Source organism: Falco punctatus (assembly GCF_963210335.1).
Source record: "Falco punctatus genome assembly, chromosome: 5".
In the NCBI taxonomy this organism is placed as follows: Eukaryota; Metazoa; Chordata; class Aves; order Falconiformes; family Falconidae; genus Falco; species Falco punctatus.
This window is the reverse complement of record NC_137584.1, coordinates 68,480,665-68,505,831: the sequence shown is the minus strand read 5'-3', so window position 1 is coordinate 68,505,831 and position 25,167 is coordinate 68,480,665. Positions and strand designations below refer to the sequence as shown.

The 25,167-nt window shown below is 41.3% G+C and overlaps 1 long non-coding RNA gene across 1 annotated transcript in view; it reads right to left on the bottom strand.

Moving 5' to 3' along the window:
• Positions 1-25,167, bottom strand: part of LOC308064809 — a 104,887-nt gene that overhangs the window by 63,974 nt on the left and 15,746 nt on the right. The window contains exon 2 of the long non-coding RNA XR_013928531.1: positions 1-25,167. This exon is cut by the window's left edge and continues 63,974 nt beyond it. This is a non-coding gene — a long non-coding RNA (uncharacterized lncRNA).

The window sequence follows — 25,167 nt, the reverse complement described above, 5'->3', positions numbered from 1 at the left end:
ATGTCTTGCCTCCACCTCATCCACCGTGCCAGGGAAAAGTGAGGAACAGATCCCAAGTCCAGGCCTCCAGTTGACTCTTCACCCCAGAAGCATGCTGAGTCCTTATAGAAGGTCTGAAGGCTCACTCAACTGCTCCTGGGTGCCTTAGGTGCATTACTCTTGTTTTCATTTATTGAACTATCATGAAGACACACTGCAAATTTATACAACACATCTAATATGTATTTCATGCTGTGGTTATATGATTCCCAGTTCATCCAAATAGGATTCATGAGCCATATCTGATGAATAAAGCTATTTTTAAAATGAGATGTCTTTTTCATGATTCTGGCTCTGTTTTGTCAAAAAAAGGGATTTTTTCTTTCAACCAGAATCTCTTGTAACCATGATGAAGAGCTTAAATCTTCTCCTGCTCAGATCTCTGAGGACACATCTTACTCATAACAGTTTAGGGTTTTGCCTGTTATCTTCTAATGGTGGGAAGTTTCCACGGTTACATGCACCTTAGTCACATGAACATAAAGCAAATATTGCTGTCACTGTGTCAAGACCAAAAGGATGAAGACTTTAGTGGCTTTGCATGGCAAGATTTGGGGGGGGGGGGGGGGGGGGGGGGAGGTGTTACAGAGGTGGCTTCTGTGAGAAGATGCCATAAGCTTGCCCCGTGTCTAATGGAGCCACTGCCAGTTGGCTCCAAGATGGACCCACTACTGGCCACAGCTGAGCCCATCAGTGACAGAGATAGCACCTCTTTGGTAACATATTTAAGAAGGGGGAGGGGGGAATCTGTGCAAAAAAACTGCAGAGGAAGAGAAGAGTGAAAATATGATAGAGAAACAACCCTGCAGGCACTGAGGTCAGTTAAGAAAGAGGGGAAGAGAAGGTGCTCCACGCGCCACAGCAGAGATTCCCCTGCAGCCCGTGGTGAAGATCATGGTGAGGCAGGTTGTCCCCCCGCAGCCCACAGAGATTAGTCACGGAGCAGATATCCACCTGCAGTCCATGCAGGAGCGCACACCAGAGAAGGTGGATGCCTGAAGGAGGCTGTGACCCTGCGGGTAGCCCACGCTGAAGCAGATTTTCTGGCAGGACTTGTGGATCCACGGAGAGAGGAGCCCACACTGAAACGGGCTTGCTGGCAGGACTTGTGACCCTACAGGGGATCCACGCTGGAGCAGTCTGTTCCTGAAGGACTGCACACTGTGGAAGCACTGTGGAAGGAACCCACACTAGACTTGATACAGAAGAGCTGTAGCCTGTGGGAAGGACTTACATTGGAGGAATTCATGGAAATCTGTTTCCTGTGGGAGGGACCCCACACTAGAGCAGGGGAAGAGTGTGAGGAGGGAGGAGCAGCAGAAACAACATGTGAGGAACTAACCACAGCCCCCCCTTCCCCATTCCCTACACCGCTTGTGGGGAGGAGGTGGAGAAATTGGGGATTATGTTAAGACCAGGAGGAAGGGAAGGGTGGGGGGAAGGTGTTTTGTCTGATTTGAATGGTAACAACTTAAATTTTCCCCAAATCGAGTCTGTTTTGCCTGTGACAGTAATTGGTGAGTGATACCCCTGTCCTTATCTTCACCCACAAGCTTTTGTTATATTTTCTCTCTCCTGTCTGGTTGAGGAGCGGAGTGATGGAGCAGCTTTGGTGGGCACCTGGCATTCAGCCAGGGTCAAACCACCACAAAGACCTAAACAAAATGAAGCTTGTGTTTGAAAATAAGAGAGGGTATCCTTTAAACATTCATGACCTGGGAGAAAAAGGAAGAGCACCATCAGCTAGACCCTGCACCTCAGTTCAGTCCTCTACCTCTTAGTAAGAGACAAAACCTCTGACCTGCTGCTAACTGACAGCAAATGGAAGGACCCAAAAGAAACCACTATCTGGCACAAGACTAATGAGAGCAATGTTTCATTACAGAAGTTTAGTCAATGTATTTCATCCCTGTCAGTGTGAGCAGCTCTACCCAGTCACTTTCCTCTGTTCCCCAAAAAAAGCTGTCCTTGTGGAACACTTCAGGAAGCTGCTTGTAATTAAAAGACCCCAGACTTGCTCTGCTGTTGTCACTTGCTCTACTTGTGTCCCCTCAATGCATGCATCACATAGGGGTGCAATTGCTTCTTGTTACTGGAGCCTGTTGCAGGTTTCTACAATTAAACATGTGTCAAAGTACTTGTTTATCATCGGGAAGTAGATAAAATGTTTTAATGCCTCTTGTGAGATGCTCATCATTCACAGAATTGTGTTTTGAAGTTTAAAATCAGATTCTCGAGCTTCAGTTTTTGGAATAGACTTTTTGAAAAGTTTAGGAAAACTTTGTTAGAGCCACAAGTGCTCCAAACGCACCAGAAGTTATTGGACTGGAGCATAATATATGTCAGGAAATCCCGTATCTATAGTATTCTAGATGCATAATCAGATAATCATAATGTTCCCTGTAGCTCCTGAATTTCACAGAAAAGGATGAGCAGCAACTTGGAGCTCCATTAGTCTTACTGAAATCCTAGAAATAACATACTCTTTCATCTGAGTTAATCTAGCCTCAAGCAAATTCAGAGCATACAGGGCTGCTTCAGTTTGCACATTGAAACAATCATTCTTCTCCCATTGTAGACTCCCTGTGAGATCATTTAAAACAGACCAGAGGTACCCAAAATGGTTTCACAGACCTCAAAACTCCTTGACATAAATACAAATACTCCACAAATTAAATTCAATGACATTTTTGAGTTCATTAGCACCAAGAATTGGACTTAATTCCATATATCTAGAATACAATAAGTTCCAGTAACAAAAGGAATTGAAATTTTTTACATTCTGACTTAAATTCTCAAGAAACCCAACCTGCTTCACCAAATTATAATTCAGGCAATAGATGGACAATTGTCAAATACTATGATATATTATAGATTTAAAGGGTCTTCTTACATAAAGTTTGATGTGTCTCGGAAAGTTAATTACTAGTATTTTGTGCAAACTGTCATGCAGTTTTCATAGCCAGGATCTGTAATGAATATATTGCTGATATTTAGTTGCAGAACTGAGAGCAGAGGAAACACATATCAAGACAACTAAATTATAAATCATATTTAAAAGCCCTGAAGTTGATGATTTATGGGGGTTTTTTTCCTACACTTGGTATCACTTTTTAGTGGACTTTACGCTTTCTGTAAGAAGGTATTTCTGTTTAACTTTTTTTTTTCCAAACATTTGCTTTTACCTTGTTATCATGATTTCATGCAGAAAGTGAACTTTTTCTTTTGGAAATCCTGGGTGCAGAAGCAGCATGGGTATTTTGGGGCTGCATTACTGGAGGAGGAGAAATAATGCACACCTTCCCCTCTTCTCCCCACTTTACCTGACGAAACCCCAGAATGAATCTACCGATCTTCAAAGACCTCTCTCCTACCCTGCTCATGAAACACAAGGAAATTACTTCTTTTCAGTTCCTTCCTTTGTTCTACCCTGTTGAAAAACATGCCAGGAAGCAAATATCAGCCTTTTGCAGCACCCGAGAATGCCTTGTAGGTCTCCAGCTTGGGTACCATGTAAGGGCAAGGCAGATGGGCCCAAGTCTTGCCAGCAGCCAAGGAGAGCAGGCATAGGTCTGGGGCAGCAGCATAAGTATGTCTGAAGGATGAAAGAAGGATGTGGGATAACCCTGGTACAAAAGGTTTTCTGCTATGGCTCAGTCTGGATGTTAAGGAGAAAAGCACAAAAAATGAAGTGCTAGCCTTCCCCAGAAGTCTTTCCCAAAGACTTCCCTTGACAGTTAATTTATATCTTCACGAAGATCTGTTCGTGTGTAGACACATTCATCAGTAGCTTAAGGCAACCATGAACACACAACTATAACCAGAATAATAATGAAATAAACCAAATTATAACATTAAGAAGGTTGTGGACATCTTCAGTAAAAGAATAAAAGGACTGTGCAAAATGTTAACTAAACTAAACACACTCACAGACACTGACATGTTGTACAATAGATAAACTGCCATGAAAAATTACACATAGTGGTATAGTTTAATAAGCAGATTTATTAAAAAAAAAAAACTAAAAAGAAAGTAGCTGGCAAAAAACTTCATAAGAAATATTATTAACATTATAATTATGTAGGAATTTTTATTTTCCATTATTATCCAGATTGCATTAAGTGAAATAATGAAAGCAGATTTGGTCAGCCTAGTCTCCTAATCTAAACAGATTAGTAAAGACTTGTTTGATATCAGAGTTAAGGCATGCCATCTTTATTCTTTTAACTCAAACTCCCTGGAACTTTAGCAAATCATTTAATAGCTATTAAAGTCCTAAACAGTTAACAGATGGTCTTCTTACTGCACCACAAGTCACAGAACATTGCTAAGAAAAAACTACCACAAAAAATATAAAAGGGGTGGGGGGGGGTGGGGGGGGAGGGGAGGGGTGGTAGCGGGGGTAAGGCAGAACTAAACCATAAACTACTACAAGGTTCCAAAGCAAGAAAAGAGTGCAGGCATCACCGTTTTTTTAGGTCCCCATAATAGCAGAATTATTGACAGGTAAAGTCCTGTTCACCTCGGACAATGGACAATAAGCAAGCATTCACACTGGCAGAGAAAGTTCAGAAGAAATTATGTTAGGAAACTATTTATAAAAAAATTTATGGTAGCTGGTTTTAGTTCTTTCAGTTGGCAGTTTAAATTTGGTCTTTGTGACTCACTGACAGTATGCTTTAGCATACATCAACATATACTTGTTGCTTGCCTATCTGGAGATAAAGGCTTAAAAGATCCAATGTTAAAGAAACAATTCACGGTTTGAGAAAGCAGCTTTCAAAATATTTGCAATGGAAATTACAGCACTGTTTCCACAGTTTGTATCTAATTGCTTTTCCAAAACCAAAACTCTCATACTTTCCACATCTATCTTCTGGATGGACTATAATTTTCTTTTACAATTAAAAACAAAGAGAACAAAAAGGGAAAGACTATGAGAGTTTTAATTTCTTGAAGGGGGAGTGTACCTTCTGTGTGAGCCAGAAGAAACAGATGTTACAGCTAACAGCAATGAAAATAGTATTTTATGATTTCCTGTGTTTTCAGAGCTTTGTATGGGGACAGCAGGGACAGTAGGCTCCTTCATTTGTTTTTAAATTTCCACAGACTACAGAATATTTTTGTACTTTCCCACCACTATAACACTCCGCTTTAAATAGTTTAGTATAGTAAAAACCCTTCAAGCTTTAAAATATTGAAGAAACTTGAACAGTTTTAGATTGCTCTAATGCTGTGCCCTTGTGACTTCTGTAGCCTTGTAGTGTCAACAGAAATGATCTTTTGATTTTTCTGGACTTTCACTCAGACCCTAAAAGTCTAGTTTCAGTTCTGACTAATTGGCTCAGATGAAAGGCAATGTTGCTAACTGTTGCCCGAAGTGTTGAACCCATATGCCCTTCCATGAGGTCTAGATATTAGTGCAGAAACTCTGCACCCCCTGAGGCTCCAGCCTCTGACACCGCTTTTTCGGAAGACTGTCACATTCCACAGCACTGGCAAGCACTAAATAAGGGATTTCTGATGGGATTGAGGAGAGATACTGAAATTATGGCTACAGGCAAGTGTTATTTTATTACTCCATAAATACCTGAATTTTGGAGCCTCAGTCTGGAGCCGATATCATCCCAGAGATTCTGTCCTCACTTGTCCATCACAGCTTGTAGGCAATGGCTGCTGTATTTTTGCTGGTGAGCACTGCAGCCCTACCGTGTCCCACGACCATCCTGGGACTTCCAGCTTCTTAGTTCTGCTCTATTTGAGAACAACACATCTCCTAAAATGTGAGAAAAGGCCAACAAAAACGACAAAAGAAAAGTTCTGCTAATAAGCATTGTAGTCTCTATTTCACACAAGGGGAAATTAGGGCACAGAGATTTGTTTGCCTGAAATTGCAGAAGTCTATGCCACAAACCAAAACTGGAACCAGGCTCCATGCTTTGACTGTAACCAACCTATCCTCAGGTATTACCCACATACTGCAGGGTGCCTTCAGTCACTAATCAAATTACCACTAATACCAGAGAAAACATAAGGAGCAGCTATGGCATCACATGAAAATCCTCAATTCAACACCATCATGGTGGTTCTCACCTTCTCTAGAAGATAAGTGTTGCCCTGGGGTGGTGTCGGAAGTGTAGATGCTAAGATAACACACTTATCCCAACATGGGAGAACCTGTGAGGGGAGAATGAGGTGGGCACTTTCAGGGATAGGGAGGGAGTGTGTTGGTAGGAACAAGAGGCAGCATCTCCCAGACAGGGGGGAAAGGAGGAGCAAGAGGGGGGAACCAGTTGGAGCTATGAAGAGATTCGTGGAAGATGTGCAATTGGAAATGGTAATTTCTCAGCTAGAAAAATTTGGCAGCTAGGCTGACCTATAGGCCCACTCAACAGTTTATGCAACAAATTTTGACAACCGTTTGGAACAAACATTTTGAGTTTGCATTTAACGTTAAATTGGGAGAGACAGCAAATAATAAGAAACAATGCAGACAGATAAAGAAAGTCTTAGAGTAGATATTTTAAATACCAACAGAGCTAATAAATGCAAATAAAGTGCAGTGCAGATAAGCACAGAATTACAAGACTGAAAGCAGAGAATAAAAAGGAGGAACTATCTGCTTAGTGGCAATCAGCCGCACTGTAATGACCAAGAATGAGATCTGGGGAATTATTGTGAAAGAAATCCCTAAAGCTTTCAGCCCAGTGAGGAAATGAGTGAAATAAACAAGATGATAGGTTTTATTAAACCACCAGAGTATAATGTTCAGCTTCCACACCCTGCAAAGGGTAGGAGTGAAATGCACCAAAGCAAAAGGATTAAACCCAAAAAAGCAGCACTAACCTCCTAGAGTAAGATGGATTTTTGCGCTTGGCTTTTGTCTCGTATCTGAATCTTCTCGACTGCTCTGCTCTTTTGTGACTATAATGTCCTCTTCTATTATTTCTTTTCCTTTTATTATTTTTTTAATCTTTCGTATAAAACTTTATGAGAACTTAGCCAAGAAAGGACAACATCTCCTTCACAATCACTGTAATCTATTGTTCAGGTCAGGCAGATTTTTAAAGCATAAATCCAAATTCTGTGTTGGATGCCTGCCTGAATTACCAGATGACCTCAGACTTACGTGCAGGAACTACTTTAGAAGCGGTATTCCTGCAATGTAGCAATGTTCTGAAGGGGTGTGAGCAGACCCTGGGATGTGGCAAGGAGGAAGGAGGTTGGACAGAAGGAGAGAAGGACTTGTGCTGACAAAGGTCTGGTGTGGAAATAATACAAGAGCTATGTGCAAAGGAAACCCATCACTCCAGCAAGTTAGTTTACCCAGCCATCTCCCACTACAGGCCCTCCAGTACTGACTGGGAAGCTCCTAGAAACCACTGGCATCTTCTGGTGCAACATGATGCCCCTTCAGTCCCATCCCTCACCCTTACTGCTGACTCTAAGAATGTGGCAGAACAGAAGAACGGACGTAGTGTGGCAGACCGAATGTTCATTTAGCTCAGACCTGCTAAGGGGTTAAGCACAGAACAAACAGGTAGCAATATTTTCCCAGGACATTTTTGAGCCCCGAAATAAAACACTGTTGTTCAAACAGGATGCTTTGTTTCCATTTAGTTTGTCAGTTTGTCTTTTAAACTCACATTAAAAGCCCACACACAATCTTATGGCAAGAAATGTCATGTTTTCACACAAAATAAGCACATTATTCTAACTGAGACCTTTCTAGATAAGAGTAGAACAGGGGATAAAGTCTTCCTGCTATTTTTTTATGGCTCCATAACCTGCCTGAAGAACATTCAGCTTGTGGTCCACAACAGCTATAGGTTTTTACCACATAACTGGTTCCCAGCCCAGTTGGTTCTTACTTCTGGTTTTGGCAGCAGTAAACAGCTGCACTGAGCCTGGAGTCCTGCCTTTGCAATTATCCTTGTTGTGTTTAGACTGTTTCTGCATGTTGCCATTTAACCTGTCCTTCACATGGCTTCTCTTCTCTCCTCATTTCATCTCAACTTCAAACTTAATAGTGTATTTCTTATACTTCAAGTAGGATGTTAATGACAGCATTGACTCGTACCTGAGCAAGAACCGACCCCTGCAGATACTCTTCCATTCTGCCAGTGAAATATTTTCTAATGTGCTTTGCAGTAATTTCATCCAGTCCATAATTCCCAGCATGCTTTCAAGAATGTTGGAAAGACAGATTCAGAAGCCTCACAAACTCCAAGGATTTTTTTTCATTTTGTTTTTTTTCCAGTAGGTACCTGTATGCAGTTCATCTACTCCTGTATTTTCCTACAGCTGAATTCAAGTTGACTAGCAGCTTTTCCACCCATTTTGTCCTTCATGAAAAGATACTACCTGACCTTCTCCCAGAACCTCACCCACACTCCCTGAGCTTTCAGAGATAACTGCCTATGGCTCCAGGATCATTTCTGGCTCTAAACATCCTAGTGCTAAACTTCCTGCTGTCCAGCAGGAGCAGCAAATTCAAAAGCTTGAACTTCAGGTAACTGTTCTCCACCTTCCCAAACTTAATCAGGATGTACCTGAACCTGCAATGAAAATGAAAAAGCAAAAGGTTTTATGTACTCTGTTTCAACGACATTTTTGGTGCACAACTTTCCTGCCTTGTTGAGCAACAAACCAACCTTTTCCTTGGACATCGTCTCCTTCAGCAAGTATGGCTGAAGAATGATTTCTTGCTGCTCCTTACGCCTCCCGCTAGTCAAGTCAATTCTTTTCATGCAGAAGAGTAATAAGCAACTAAAATGACAGTGACACAGTGTTGATGAGATCAGGGTTCAAACTGCTGAGCTACAGGTGGAGCTCCCCCATTGCCTGGTGATGTATTAAAAATGCCTCCTCTGGTCTGTTCCTGAACAGCTGTTTTCAGATGGATTCCCGCATAATTGCACTTTCCAGGGCATATTGCTTTTCATTCTGTTCTAATCCTTCTATTTTGGTTACTCCAGTGTATGAAAGCCTAAATCAAACATTTTCAGGCTGTCACAAAGGTTAAAAAACCTATTTACCACAAAATTAGACTCCCACTTGCAGGAGATTCCAGGCTTCTCCAGACTCAGCAGGGCTCCAGCCTTTATTAGGACCTCTGAAAACAGCTGTGCTCCTAATCAGAAGCTCTCAAGGGTGGGTCTTTTTGTCTCAGCAAGGCTACTTTGAACTCCTCTGCTGGCATAATGGGGCCCAAGACCTGAGGAAAGTGCTGCCTGGGCATTTCTAGTGGGCACAAAGCCTCCATAAACAACTCTATCATTTTGCCTAGACATTCCCAACACAGTAGTACAGAGCTGCTTTCTTTGAGTCCTTATGTATTTAGAGGGAGCTCCCAAAAGGCAGAGAAATGCCATAGAACATTTTGCATCGCTATCAAACCACCCAAACATCTGCAAAATGTGCCTGGCTCAGGGTCAGCTGCAGCTCAGCAGCCCCAAGGGGAGCCAGCACATGTCAGAGTAAAGCCAGAGGTAGCGGGGGGAGTGAGTGCCAAGGGGGGCTAATCTTTAGCACCTCTCCAGCACAGCTCTGCCTTTGGGTCATTGACCTTGTGACTTTCTCCACACTGGGGAAAAAAATAAATAAATAAATAAATAAACCAAAACAAAAAAACAACAAACAACGAAAGAAGGTCATGGTGAGACATAAACATTTGAAAAGTGCACCTTTAATCGCTTGTCCTGGGCAGAATGAGCTGAACTCAGATGCAAAACTGCTTTTGCCAAACTGCATGAAAGCATCATAAGACCTCATTTTATCTCTGTTCTTTAGATTTATTGTAGTGGTGCCCTCTCATACTTCCACTCCAAAAAGCATTCCCATTATAAACCTCCTCCCTTTTTCAAAGATTTTAACTCATTTCCGTATGCGCATGATGCTGTAGCTTGGCATACAAACTCCTTAGTCCAGATGTGGTATTTTTTTCAAAGAGGCTAAAATGAGTTCTGCAGTTTTTGATTTACAGACACATAAAACCCAGAAGATTTACACTTTAAAGAGCTAGGAAGGGTATCTGAAAAACAGAAATGATTGAAACTGGGGGAAAAATGAACTATCCCAGATTTTAATCCTGGAATCATCTATTTGAAAGGCAAAATATTTTTCTCAGACCTCATCTGCTGGGCATCTACCTTTTTAAAATATAGCAAAGGCTAAATTGATTCCACCTGCAATAAAGGTGCTTGGGGGTAATATAGTAGGAACAGAGAATTTTGCCTGTAATATGCCTGTGGTATGAGGGAACAATTCTAGTATTTGTAGTTATGACTCAAGAAGTTACAAAGCATGACCAAAGGATCCAACATCATGTCACCAGACACAGATGACAGTAAAATGCTAGGAAAGCTGACATGGCATGCAAAAGGTAAGAACTTCCAAGAAGTAAAGAACATGGTGATTGATCCCTTAGAAATACAGCTGCTAACAAGCTGTCCACACACCTACACAGGGCAGTTTTCTGTGTGTGGTATGAGCCCTGTGTAGTGTTCCAGGTAGCCCAAATAAAGCCAAGTCAATTTTGCTGAGAAGTAAAACCTGCTACACACCCGTACCCAAGACACTCCAAAGGGGGCTGTAGGTGCCACAAAGCAAAGAAGGGTCCACCTCTGCTTTCCTGTATTATTGCCTGAGTCCACACCTAACTGTTTAAACGAACAGGCATAAAGTCTTAAAGGCTTAGTTTACTGCAAAAAGGAACAAGATGCAGGTGGTAAAGGATGTAAAAAGCGGTGTTCCTACGTTAGCGGTTGGAAATGTTTTGCATGATTTTATAACCTGCATGGTGCTTGCTGTATGCAGCAAATGAAACCGCTAGTGGCAGCATCTTTTATACCATCCTGCTGATAAGTTAGAGTGGGTGACACAGGAGACCTGCTGATCAGATGTTCAAGACCACTGGTCTCATTTACTGTCTCCCTTTTGAACAGCTAAGTATTCAACACTGCACTGTATCTCATGCCTCAGCTCACCAGAAGCTAGCAGAGCCTAAACTCCCCAGTGAGCTGAGTATGTATTTCATTTGCTAGTCAGTACCATCGCACCTCTGCTGCCGCAACCCAGTCTTGCTGCTGCTTTCTGTAAGCAATAACCCACGTACTCCTTGGTCCAGACAGACACGCTGTTTGGAGACTAAGCTAAACATTCAAAAAGTTGCATTAGCTCCTTGGGAGATGCATTGCTTGTCTTTCCAAGTAGAAAACCTAACTGACTAGTTTTTCTGCTGCTTCACAACAGAGGGAGCCCCTTTGTGTGTATTTAGTCTCCATGTACTTTCAAAGATATCCCAAGTGTTGAGATGCAAGGGGAAACAGGCTGTGTCACATCCAGCGTCACATCCTCTGAGACCCCTTAGCTTTGTTCTTTTTCTCTTTCACCATAATGCATGCATTGGAACAGTCTTTTAGCTATTTCAAGAGCCATGCCAATAATGTGGTATTTTACTCTGGCTGTGTGCTGTAATATTGCTACCATAGACTTTGCCTCACACTTGAAAGTGATCGTAATGAGACAATAGGAAGTTCACACTTAAATTAGGCAAGCTCAAAAGTCAGATCACTGAAGGTATTCCAGTAGCAAACCAAAATTCAGTAGCCACAGGGCCAAGACACTCTTTATGGCCTTATTAATTCTTTCTTGTAAATTGAGTAATAGAAGAGATAAAATAATGACTGTTTCATTATGGTCCTTTTTGATATATTGCCTGAAAAACCTGACATATTTTAAAAGGACATTGTAATTGAACATTTTAGATATCCCCTGGTATTATTTTTTTATATATACTAAAAAATATTTAGCTTATTGAGACATAAAAGTGCACAAGGAGGTGGAAAAATGGAAGTGACATCACAATTTTCTTTTTAAGGTCATTCATAAACCACTGTCTTGGTAGCTGCTGAAGGAGATACTTCAGTATGAACTTCAGAGCATTATGAATGAAACTTCCCCGATATGTAATGCAATGAGTAGGGCACATGGGAACAAGATATTAACAAAGGCACAGTTTTCTGATAATCCATGAAACCGGTAACTTACACTACATTTTAAAAATGCATTTGCTCTTATGTTCTGGTTACATTTTCTCTTTATATTTACATGTTAATGCCTTTCAGATGCAGTATTCTCCCTACCTGTCTCCTGCAGCTGTGAAGACTTCGTTGTTTCTCACTTGATGGTGAGTAAAATGATCCCCCAATATATGCTTCAATGGCAGGACATGAGATTTAAGTGGGGTTTGTTTAAGACAGTTCTAGAAAAGAAAGTGTCATGGTATCACAGTGCAAAAGAGTAGCCTTTGTTTTGCAGTTTCACTTTTCAAAAAATAAAACCCAAACTGCTTGAAAACAGTATCATTTAAAACTAAGTTAGGGAGCTCAGTGTTTTCTGCTGTGCTTGTTCCACTGGGCAAGCTCAGTTGTGAGCAGGGACTTTTCCTCCAGAGCAATGAATCCTGCAATAACATATGAGCATGGAGCATTTACTTTCCCTCATAAATTGTCACACTAGAAAGCATCAAAAAAATGTTTCTATATTCTCTTTAATCAAAATCAGTTCTATAAAAGCAGAATACAGGTTTAAAGAAGGCCTCAGATAATACATTACCCTGACACTATAAAGCACGGTGTGTATGAGGTATGCTACACTGACATTGCTACTGAGCTGGAGAGACCTGCAATGCAGTAAATGTTTGATAGGAAATGAAAGGCTAGGAAGGTTTTCATTTCCCTTACATGCAGTCAAAGCATTTCATATTTCAACATACTTATATAAACATGCCCTTGTATCAGGCTTTTAGGAAGAAAAAACAAGCACACTTTACTACCAAATGACTACTATCTGCAAGCGGTAATTCCAGCTAGCAGCCTGTAATTTGTTAGGGACAGATAACAGAATGCTGTTATACTGCACCTGGTTAATTCTAGCCCAGTTTATCTTGTGTGCATGTCTGCACAGCCCAGAGATATAAGCAGTAACAAATCTCATGGCATATGCGCACATGCTGTTGCCTTGTTCATCAGATTTTATTGTATTTTTTTAAGCCCAACATAAAATGTTCTTCCAAGGTTTGCTAACTACAAAGTGTACCTTTGAACTCCAGGACAACTGAAACTTTATAAGAACCTCAACTATCATTCAGCTGTGTTGAGAGGCAATGAAAGAGGGAGAGAGATTTTTCTAAACAAATGAGTTTTCATATTGGAAATAGTCTACTTTATGTTTTAATGCGTCATGGCAGAACATTAAAGTGTGCTGCGCAGGCTTTTAAAAGAGAGAATATTACCATTTGTGGTTAGTCACCATCCACAGCCCATTATTTGAAGGAAAATATTATCCACTAATGGCAGCACACAGGAAATTGCTCCCTTGATAGAAATGGTTTACAGCAAGTAGGAAACAACTTTGGAATGGAGATTTGCTAATAGCTTTACCTTGTCTTTGCAACTTTTTATATTCTTCTTTGCCTTTACTGCAAAGTTGACTCCTTAATAGGATAGAGCCTTTATCAGAGAATATTAGTTATTCATGTAGCTCCTGTGAGCAGCAGAAATAAATCATTGCAAGTTGAAAATGTTTCTCAAAAACTCTGAAATGCACTCCTTTTAAATTGCTCCATTACATACAACTATTTTATTTATTTCCAGCTTTATATTTCTCAGTTAATATCTTGTTCACCTGTCCTAGAGACAAGTTGTAATTTGTCTTATCAAAATCACCCAGCCCAGTCTAAGGTTAAATTTAATTGGGAAAGCAACTAGTAATGATATAGTTCATCTTTAGTATCTATGAGATAAGTGCAGTGTGCACAGACTTTCGGATTAGCAGGCAAATACTATACAGAATAACACAGATCTAACACTAAATCCGGATGCTGCATCTTCCATTCTACCAGCTTACATTGCAGAATGTCTTGCAAAACATTGCAAAAAAGTTTCAGTAAAACTGTTTTTCAGAGTAAGATTTAACCATGTGACTCTCTTACACACTACAGAATGTGCATTAATACCTTTTTTCCATATTGTCTTGCATCTGAGTGGCTTTTGAAGTATTAACCAAAAATGGTTAATGTGCTATCAAGTTACATTTTTTTCTCTGTTCTTGATCCATTTGAGTTTCTGTTCCATGTATGGCCAGAATCCAAATGTGGAGTTTTTTTCCAAGCCATCCACAGAACTCTGTTAAAAGGAGTGTTCCCCCTGACTTGTTTTGAACTGCTAGCACGCATCATGACCTTCATGACATGTTGATATTTGCAGAGACCAAAGCCTTTTCTGATTTCCACCCCCAATCCTTTCCCTCAGGAGTTTGGAAGGGCTGGAGAACAGCTCATTGGCAAAATTACCTGGTAGATGGTGACATTGCGAGTCTCTGTTTTCTGTCTGTCAGAGAGCAAGCAGTCAACGTAGAAAGGGGAGGTCAAAGGGAGATACCTACTTACCCATAAAACTCACAGGAGCTGATGTGGGAATCAGAGCAAGTAGCAAGCTTTTTGTCTTTCTGGGTGACCCGAGGAAAAAAGAAGGGTTGTTATTCACCCATTAAGATTAACAATATGTTTAATTCACACTCAGTTCGTAGTCATTTAGATCAGAACATCCAATAGTCTGGGCAGATACCTATTGCCCTCAGGAGCCTGAGGTGCCAGCTTACATTCCAGCTGAGTACCCTCTTGAGTATTCAGAAGAAAGGTCTGCAGATTCAAGCCTTACTAATATCAGACCATGACAGTGTACATGCTTATACAATTTGACACGTATTCTGCTAGCTCTCTGTATAGCTACTTTGTATGTTAGCCACCAGCACAGACAATAGCAGAGTTTGTCTCTTTTAGCTTGCAATAATGAAAAAACAAGCTAACTCACTTGAGCATCCATCCTGGTCAGGAGCACATGCAGGCACAGCTCTCCTCTCACATCTCAAGTCCATTTCTCCAGAAGGCAGTACCTGCAGTCAGCTCAAGGCTGAACCCAAATGGATCAGTTCTGCAGGGGGAAGAACAAGCTAATAACCCACCAGTGACAGGAGTGAGATCCTGAGCCCTTCCAATAAATTCTCCTCACCTAGTAGGAACAGGCTGTTAGCTGTCTGCATAAGTTATCCCCACAATCCATAAAATAAGATTCTACCTGTCCAGCCTTCCCTTCCTGAATATATTGTAACAGTAGGACATAACTCAGCTGCTGCAGATTAAAACTGTAATTCAGATGCCCAAGTACTTTATAGGTGAATTAAACTTGTGTTTGAATTCTGTCTATTAAGCATTTCAGCCAAAAGGGAATGAGAAAGTTGCATAATTTATTATTTAATTTTTTCAATAGACCTCACTATCGTACTCAAAAGCAAATAGTTTGCACAAGATGCATTATGTAGACAGGAGTTATAAAAAGGCTATGCCAAAAGGCTTTATGGTGATGCAGATGCAATAAGAAGACTGCTTTATAAGCATGCTTTCTGTGCAGTAGCCCATTTAAAGACTGGAGAATTCTTTGTTCATTATCACAAATGTGCACAAGATAAATTCAGGGTTTTTAATGACTGTGGAGAGCATGCCTCACTCAGGCTTCCAAATTTTGGTCCTACTCTTTCCTTACGTTTCTTCACAATATGAAATTTGCCTGTTTCCTACGTAAAGGTTAATTTCTTTAATATCCCTCACAAAAGATGAACCAAAACAATACATTGCTTTATGCTTTTCTTTGGAACATTAGCATTACCTGTCCTGTAAGTTCTCATTTTCTATTAGCTAGACTGCTTAGTAGCATCACATTGGGTTCCACCAGGGAACATACAATATAATAAAACCACCTCTTTTTTTTTTTTTTTTTTTTTTTTGAGATGGTGTTTAAAAATACTAAAATCACAAGACCCAGCTACTGTCACTACCCAAAACATAACAGCCATTTCAATCGTTAAAAGTCAGGTATTAAACATTAGTGTTACAACCCAGTAGCATTTCCACTACTGTTTGCGGTGGTACAGGCATCGTTCCCTGCTCAAGGTCTGATTACAGTCTGTCATACAGAACCATTATAGGTGCCAGCTCAATGCACCGTGCTAATAGAAAATCAAGTACACATTTGGCTTCACAGTGCCATGCAACAATAAAGCATTTTTCCTGTTTTTTGACCCAGACATTCTTAACTACAAAACGTTTCAATCTGTAACCCAAGACCCTGAGAAGGGCTCCTATTTCAGGGACAAAAGGCAGAAGTGGATAGCATCACAGCTGAATTATTAGGTTGCTTCAACACTTCGTCTGTCATCAGGCACATAACTTTACACATCAGACGTTGCCAGCAGGCTTGTAGGAGGCCAGCTTGCTCGATGTCTAGAGACAACAGCAATGACATGCCAGCTGTTTGAGAGAGAAAGGAAACCAGCAATCCTAACCTCGAGGGCCCAGTTCTGTACAGGGGCATTAGATGACTGGGAAGCAGCAGGGAACCAGATAGAAAATTCTGTAGACATACATTCAATCCAAGGACCCTGTGGGATACCAGGGGTTTGCAATAGAAGCCATCATCAGATGGGATAGGGAAAAGGCACAGACAACTGATTGAAGCAACATTTATGCCCAGATAACCCTCCAATTCTCAACTAATACTTAAAGGAGATGTCAAAGGACCAATACAGCTACCAATAACGATTATATCACTTTTCATCCCATAAGATCTTTAGATGCTTTTCAGACTGCACGGTTGCTCATCCAGTGACGAATTGCAACTGGCTACAGCAGCCATTTTGCAGCACTATACAATAGCTGTTATGAAGGAAATGAAGAATAAACTTCTTCTATTGATCCAGCAATGGGAACCTTCAATAGACAGAACGTAATTGCCTGAGCTAAAGTAGAGGAAGTTTGCAAAACGGCAGTAACTACAAGTATTGACAAAGCACAAACAAGATTAGCAAAGTTAGCCTTGAAGCAGCTGAAAAATCTCTGTGAAATTTACAGACGACACAGGGGCAATCAACAGCAAGCTTTAACATAAGGTCAGGTAGCAAGGAAGGAGGGAACCTCAGCTACGCCCAACTATCCCACTATCCTCCCCCACAAATATTGCATCCTTTCCAGCCAAAACCATCACTCCCTATGGCCTGGTCACAGGAATAAACACTGACTGTATATGCAAATATAATTAACTAGGTCTGAAAAAAAAGAGTGAGAAAGGAAGATAAAGAAGGAGTTTTTCTAAAACAGTCTCCTTCACACTGCCTGTGGGAAACTATGCTACTTACAGCCTTTTTGAGTGGCAGCCCTCCCTCATTCTCTGGCTCCAACAGAAGCCCTGGCTTTGCTTGCAGAACAACAATGCATCCCAGGAACATCCAGGACTGGCATTTAACAGCGTGTCTTTTGTTCCAAAACAAAGGATCCCGAAGTAGCTCCTAGAGACTCTCACTCTACAGCTTGAGGGCCCACGAAAAAATGAGCATGATATACTCAGCCATTTCTTGCTCAGGTTCCACAGTACACCTTTGTTGCCTCTAGTTATCGGCTCCTGCAGAGGACAGTTGCTTTCTTCTGGAATGAGGTTTCATGTTTTCCCACAAAATACGGCTGCTTCAGAGCACTAAGGAAAAGTGGGTCAACAAATCTCACCATCAACAAAAACAACATCATTTTCCACATTTCCGTTACCTATGCAAAACTACACTTTTCTGTATCAAAGACTGCCTGATGCATACAGCAAATGAGAGGAGCAAGCACAGGTCTGGAATTTACCTCTAAAACTAGTGATCTTATGACTCTGTCTTCTCTGAGAGCAACTCCCTTCTCCCTAGATCACCTTAGATCTTCCTGTCTTCACTGATGACTTCCTATCCTGTCATCAAACTACCCTTGGCACTCTATTTCCAGCAACGTGTTGAATTCTTGCATTAATTCAGACCTTAAACACAAGGACATGGGACTTGAAGGAGCTGATTGGTTTTGTTTTCATTTACTTTTAAGATTATCCAAAACATCTTCAGCCTCATTCATTCATTCATTCAAGTAAGGAATGTACCTTTTCACCTAACAATCATATATCTGCAGGAGAAACAAAGACCACACAACACCAGCTCCTAGTAGTTAAGACCACATTTTGATTTGAGCCCTAGGCATCTGAAGACAGCTTATTTGTTTGAATTTCAAAATCTTAAGAAACATGAAAAGAAATATAAAGTCATTCCAAATTACAAAACTTAGAAAACACATAAAAATCACTCCTTGGAAAGGTGCAACGGTTTACAGAACATTCAGGGATGGACAGTATTATGAATAGGAAAGTGCATACCATCTTCCACTGGTAAGGAGGAGAGGAGGATCTTAGTCACTGGAGTAATTTACAGCTTCTATCTAGCAAATCCCATCCTTTAAAAAAAAATCATATGGAAAAGTCCATTTTTAAGAGACTTGTTGGACTGCCTGCTGTAATGAATGTTACTGCTTGGAAGCTGGCATTTTCTACAGCTTGCAGCAAGTTAGATCAGCAGAGTCAATCAGGGGAAAAAAAAAAAAAGCTTTCATCTCCCGTTTCTCAGGAAACTGGCTGTGTCTCAGGTACATTTAATCTATATTTTATAGACTTTGTAATATTCTGCAAACATTCCACTAAATGTTAGTTGTCATGCTGTGGCATGATGCATTTAAATGACCTGATGACTTCATTGATTTAAACGGTCTTTGGATAAGACTCAGGCTTGTATCCTTGCCTAGTCTCATATTTGCCAAAATCCAATTAAAAAAACATTAAGTGCTGTGAGAAGGGGTTATCATTAAGAGATTATTTTAATTCAATACCATTTAAGCTTAAAGTAATAGCTAATAACAGCAGTCAATGCTTAATAGAATGTCTATAGTGCTTTGAAGATAGAAAGTGCTCTTTAGCATTTATACCAAAAAAAGAGAGATGATTTTGAATAAACAGTATCTCTTTTTAGGGGAGGGAGAAGGAATAAAGCAAGCTACTATGTGTCAGTCTGTAAATAAATAGCTTTTGTGCTACTTGAAAAAGCTTAGACAGCTAATAAGATTGACATCTGAACCAGAAGATTTCAAGTGCTTTGATGCTATTAGGTACTAATCTATTTCTTTGAACACTCATAAAAATGGCCATCTTCATCAGACAAGTAAAGTGGTAAAGATCAGATCTCAGCAAGACAGTTTTTCAAGAGCTTGCCAAATTACATAAAAGGGCACCCAATTAATTACGGCTTTCATTTAATTAACTTGGGTAAGCTACAAACTAGCTGTTCTAGTCTCATTCTTTCCTCATAATTATACTTGGAGTTACTGTGCTTCAGTGATCAGAGGTGGATGAATCTCACCGGTGAACAGTTCTCCATTGCAATAGTTAAAGTCATAAATATGTTGATTCATTTCCACCCTAGACAGTGGAGCTTGTTGGGAGCTCAGAAGGGCAGAGGCAAAGCAGCCTAAGCTATATCACCAGCGTGAAGCTGCAGCACCTAAACCAAAACTTATTTCAGCACATATTAACAAGAGTTTAATTTGTAAGATAGTAGATGATTTTTTCAAGAAAGCCTGAGACTGCTGCCTTAATCATTATTAAAGCAAATGTCCAGGACCCTTGCTTCAGTCCTCTGCCTTCAATACTGAGAGCAAGATTGAGCAGCAAGGCCAGAGTGTGCCCAACTGTATCCATAAGGAGAGATCACCTTGGTGAGCAATTCTCATTTGGGATGTGGGGCTTAGCATCTGTGGCTTTAGTGATGCTGGTACTGAAATCTCCCAGGACAAAAAGGGGATAACCCATTAACATCACCAAGAAATCACTAAGTGGTTCTGCTATGAACCTGTTACTGTTGTGTGGTCTCTAATTGAGTGTCAAATCTGTGATTGGCCCTAGTCTGACTTACTGTTGTCAAGTCACACTGTAAAGTCGTCTTCTCCGAGGCCCTTCTTTCGGCTTTGCTGTGGGGTAAGGACACAAATGCAGAATTGCCTGCCTGTCAGGGTCAGAGTTGCGTGGGTGTGAGGCTGAGACAGGACAAGGATGGCTCTTAACGTGCCCACACATTGTGAAGCAGTGGAAGTGCTCCACCTCTATTTGTGTCCTGAGTTGTTCTCTAGCAGCCCTACTAGGTTAAAAATCACAGGCTGAAGTTAATTCTGGTTAGCCTCAAATAGTTATCTTCTTCCAGACTCAGCTATGCCAGAAAAAAGGGCAACCATCACGACTGCTGGTCACCTTTCCCCTTTGTTGGAGGCTACTGTCCCTGCTAATCTCTAAGTGGATAAATCTGTCCAAGCATTCTCATCTTCTTTCAAGCCAAGCCATGTGAATTAGCCTGCCTAACACCACAGGTCTTTTTTTCCGGAAGTGAATAAGAATGAAAGCTTGCATGGAAGTCCCCATAGTCTGGCCACAACATGGGAAGTAACCTCTTCCACCAGCTCAACTAAAAAATATCCATGCACAGCCTGCATTGCTGGTTTCTTACATCACCAACTTTGTTTCAATCCTCCAGGTCTCAATCACATGATGCCACAAGACAGTTTGCACGAACAGGTTACCTGTTTCCTGATAATCTGGCTGGTTCTTCTCAAGTTTCACTGTGTTTCAGGAGTGCCATAGAAGGGTCAGTTAAAGAAGAGGAAGAAGAGTAGCATCAACAAGACAACACCTCTGTCAGAGTCTTCCTGAAGCCAGCATGAACAGGCCAAGACAGGACATCAGCAAACAGCCTCAGAGGTCAGATGCTGTTACAAAGCTCTCAGTTCTGCTGAGAAGAGTCTCTTGGGAGAAGTGTCTGCTTCTTGGGAAACAAATAAGGAAAGAGATCCCCTTTGGGAACTGGAAAGGAAGAGTTCCCCTGTTTTGTGCATTATTGCAGATCGCATCAATCGGCTACAGATTCCACTCTTCACTCCATGGGTACCTGGCCGTCTATGCTAAATGCTGTCTGAAGGTATGTTTGCTTTTAGGTGTGTATTTGCTCAGGGTGACCTTCAGCAAATAAGTGCTATGAAAAATCCTCTTACCTGTGTTAATAACAAATGTCTTTCTGGATCATGAAATGAATTCAGGACGAGTAAAATGACATTGAAATTGCACAGAAAATGATAGCAATGAATCAGGAGGAAGACAAACAGTATTTCTGCAATTACATGTGCTACACAGAAAACTCTCTGTCAACAACTGACCCCTTCAAGTTGTCATGCATAATATCTGATTGTATGATTCACCATCTATAGCACTGAAGGGAGACAGTTGTCAAGCATCATTTCTTTATTATTATCATTTTTCATAGATTCAAATGCTCTTTGAAGTGAACAGAGTTTAATAAATAGAAATAATTGGTCTGTTCCATCACTCTGCAAAGATTAATATAGTCGTGTCCTTGGCAAAACCTTCTCATGCAAAGTTAACATGGCTGTGGCGGTAAGGAAGATGTTCAGAGGACAATTCCAGATCTTGTAGGAATGTACAGCTGCATCTTCTGGGTGTCAAAACAGGACTACAAGATGAGGCCTTGTCACATTAAAGTTGAGTCTGTTTTAATATATCTCAGGAAAGGATATGAAATCAACTGAAATTGGCCATGTATTTAACAAAAATTACAAGAAAAAAAAATAGAGCAGGTTCCAGTTTTTCATTTGATACTGCCCTACTGTTATCAGTAATTGCCTCATAGGCCATATCCCCAACACCATCTTGAGCTGCAAAGTGAGGCTAAATAACATGCCCAGGCTTCTTTAGGAACTCTGTTGCGGGGGGGGGGAAGAAAAAGGAAAAAAAGAGTCAATCTGATCATCCAGATCCCAGACTAGCTTCCCAAGCATTGAATACCAGTGACAAATGGCATTCCTCAGGGGTCGGTACTAGGACCCGTGTTGTTTAACAACTTTGTCGCCAACATGGACAGTGAGATTGAGCGCACCCTCAGCAAGTTTGCTGATGACACCAAGCTGTGTGGTGCAATCGACACACTGGAGGGAAGGGATGCCATCCAGAGGGACCTTGATAGGCTTGAGACCTGGGCCCATGCAAACCTCATGAAGTTCAGCAAGGCCAAGTGCAAGGTCCTGTGCATGGGTCAAGGCAACCTCAAGAATGAATGCAGTCTGGACAGAGAATGGATTAATAACAGCCCTGATGAGAAGGACTTGGGGGTGTTGGTTGACAAGAAGCTCAACATGACCTGGCAGCGTGCGCTTGCAGGCCAGAAAAACAACCATATCCTGGGCTGCATCAAAAGAAGCATGGCCAGCAGGTTGAAGGAGGTGATTCTCCCCCCTCTGCTCTGCTCTGGTAAAATTTCACCTGGAGTCCTGCATTCAGCTCTTGGGCCTCCAACACAGAAAGGACATGGACCTGTTGGAGCAAGTCCAGAGCAGGACCACAAAGATGATCAGAGGACTGGAGCACCTATCCTGTGAAGAGGCTGAGAGAGTTGGGGTTGTTCAGCCTGAAGAGAAGGCTCCAGAAAGAATGTATAGCAGCCTGCCAGTACCTAAAGGGGGCCTACAAGAAAGTTGGAGAGGGACTTTTTACAAAGGCATGTAACCATCGGACAAGGGGTAATGGCTTTAAACTGGAAAAGGGTAGATTTAGATTAGATGTAAGGAAGAAATTCTTCACTATGAGAGTGATGAGGCACTGCAACACGTTGCCCAGAGAAGTGGATGCCCCATCCCTGGAAAAGTTCAAGGCCAGGCTGGCTGGAGTTTTGAGAAACCTGGTCTAGTGGAAGGTGTCCCTGACTATGGAAGGGGGGTTGGACTAGATGATCTTTAAGGTCCCTTCCAGCCCAAACCATTCTATGATTCTATGATCTTTCCTCTGCCAAGTATTTATCAGACCACTTCACAATTCATTGCCTTTCCAAATAGCTTTTCACTGAGGAACAGTGAGTTGCACAAGGGTTTATAGATTGGGCTAGAAAGGTCTTCAGAAGGTGAGCCAGGAATGATTTCAGATACAGAAAGCAAAATGCTGTCTTGAAAGAGGTCAGAGAAACAGGTCCACATCACTTCAGTGATGCTGCAAAACTGATATGCTGAACATTTAGCCATTAGAACTAAGGAGCCTCCATACCCCATTGCTGCCCATGCAGACTATTATTTAGGTGCCGTTTGGGAATTTTTCAGCTCTTTCATCTCTTACGACACCTTCTCTGAGCACTTCTACGGTCCCAGAGTAGACTCTGTTAAAAAAATAGAATTATGCCAGTTACAGATGTGCCTTTTCATAAATTATCAGCATAACCCTTTATGTAGACACCAACTGCATCATGATAGTATCATATATGGACATTATTTCTTTTCCTCCTTATCCAATTAGACAACCAGCTGTTCACAACAGGTCAGTTCACTGACCCTGTGAACAAGTATAGAAAATTCCTATGACCAAGATCCATAAAAACATTTCTTATGTCAGAAAGCCAAGGGAAAAGGAGGAGGCAGGTGAAAAGAGAGGCTAGGGGATAACAGCTGTTCAGACCTAGGGCTCTGCTGCAGGATGGGACTCAGCAAAATATCCAGCTGGATCCAAGGGTACACCAGCAACATTCATCCAAACATCACCTAGTGATGGCACCCTCTAGTGACACACCACACATGGCTTAGGAGTCACAGGCTGGCCACATGGAAGTCATTGGTACCTTCGTGGTGGTATTCACGGGTCTGTCCTGGATGAGAGGAGGGAAATTTGTTCCCCTACCTTTATCCCAACACAATGAGAGCAAAACAACTTTCACACTCATGAAATATTTTGTTTCACTTATCTGACAAAAAAGAACTCCAGAGCAAAACCTTCTCAAGTGGATTTTGACAAAAAGCCTACTTGTGGCTGAGCCACTAAGGATGACCATGTTCTTTCTGTCAGAAACTGTCAGCAGACCCCTGCTGGGCAGAGCATCGACTCCAGTGCCACAGGGTTTGGGGCCTGTAGGGAGGAAAAAGGTAGATTTTAAACAAGTGCCATCAATAATGTCTTACTGGGTAAAGTGCAAGAGGTTATTAGACCCAGGACCTTTCAACAAGACTTTCAGTTTTCTTCTCCTGAAATCCTGCAAACTAGTTTTTCAGATTCATGAATATTTTCTCCAGTCTGAACATATCAAATGTGACTGAGGGATAAACAGACACCTGGACACTTCACTTGAATACCTGTTTTCAAACAGCATATCCAGTGGTATTCAGAAGGCAGTGCCACATGAAATGCTCCTCTACATTTTTCTTCAAGCTCACTATAGTCTACCAGCATTTTTCAAAAACAAGACAGTGTGTCTGTAAAAAGACACAAACTAAAAAAAGCAGCCAGTTTAGGGACTTGAAGTCTACTTACTGCTGTGCTAGGGGAAGAAGACTGCAAGCAAAGGGTCTAGTACCAGCAGAATAAGGAGGAATAAATACACAGGTGCTTTTTTCATCCAGTGTTCTCACCTCAACCTGCTGCAGAGAGGGAGGGAAGGTGCCTGGCACAGGGGACGAGCAATTGTTTAGTTGTTCTGAAAAGAAACTGCACAGAAAAAAAGTTTAAAGTTCTCCTAGTTTTGGAGAACTTACTGACCTCTTTCACTGAGTTGATAAGGGCTTGGGGTGTGGGTTTTTTTTTCTTTCAGTCTCTGAGATGTCTGTCACTTTCCCAGCCTAAACTGAAGTGTCTGCCAGAAATCAGCTTCTAGTTCTTCCTTGACTTACTGTCATCATTAGAAGTTGGATTTTAAAACACAATTGAGAGAAAAGTGCTTCTATTTACAATCCCAAAATAATTTAATCTAATTTTTTCTTTACAGTGATCAGTTTTGAGCTCTTAAAAACAGGAGAATGCAACTTAACATAATGAAGTGTTTGGTTTCTACCTACCCTCAGCACACTTACCTGGATTGTGTTTGGATTTTTTGAAATAGCTTTTGAGACAGCTTGTCCTTGAAGGGTTAGAAAGGCATCAGACATACCCTGTGACTGTTGTGAAACTGGCTGAGAGGTGAAACCAGTAGAAACTGGGCTGCCAGCAAAGTGGGAAGGGGTTCACTGTCACCCCCAGAGATGGGTCCTCTGCCATGTACCCCCCAAGCACACATATGTTGAGAGCAGAGCCTCAGCGTTCTCCCAAGGGCATGGACTGGTTTTGCACAACTGATAGAAAAACATATAAGCAT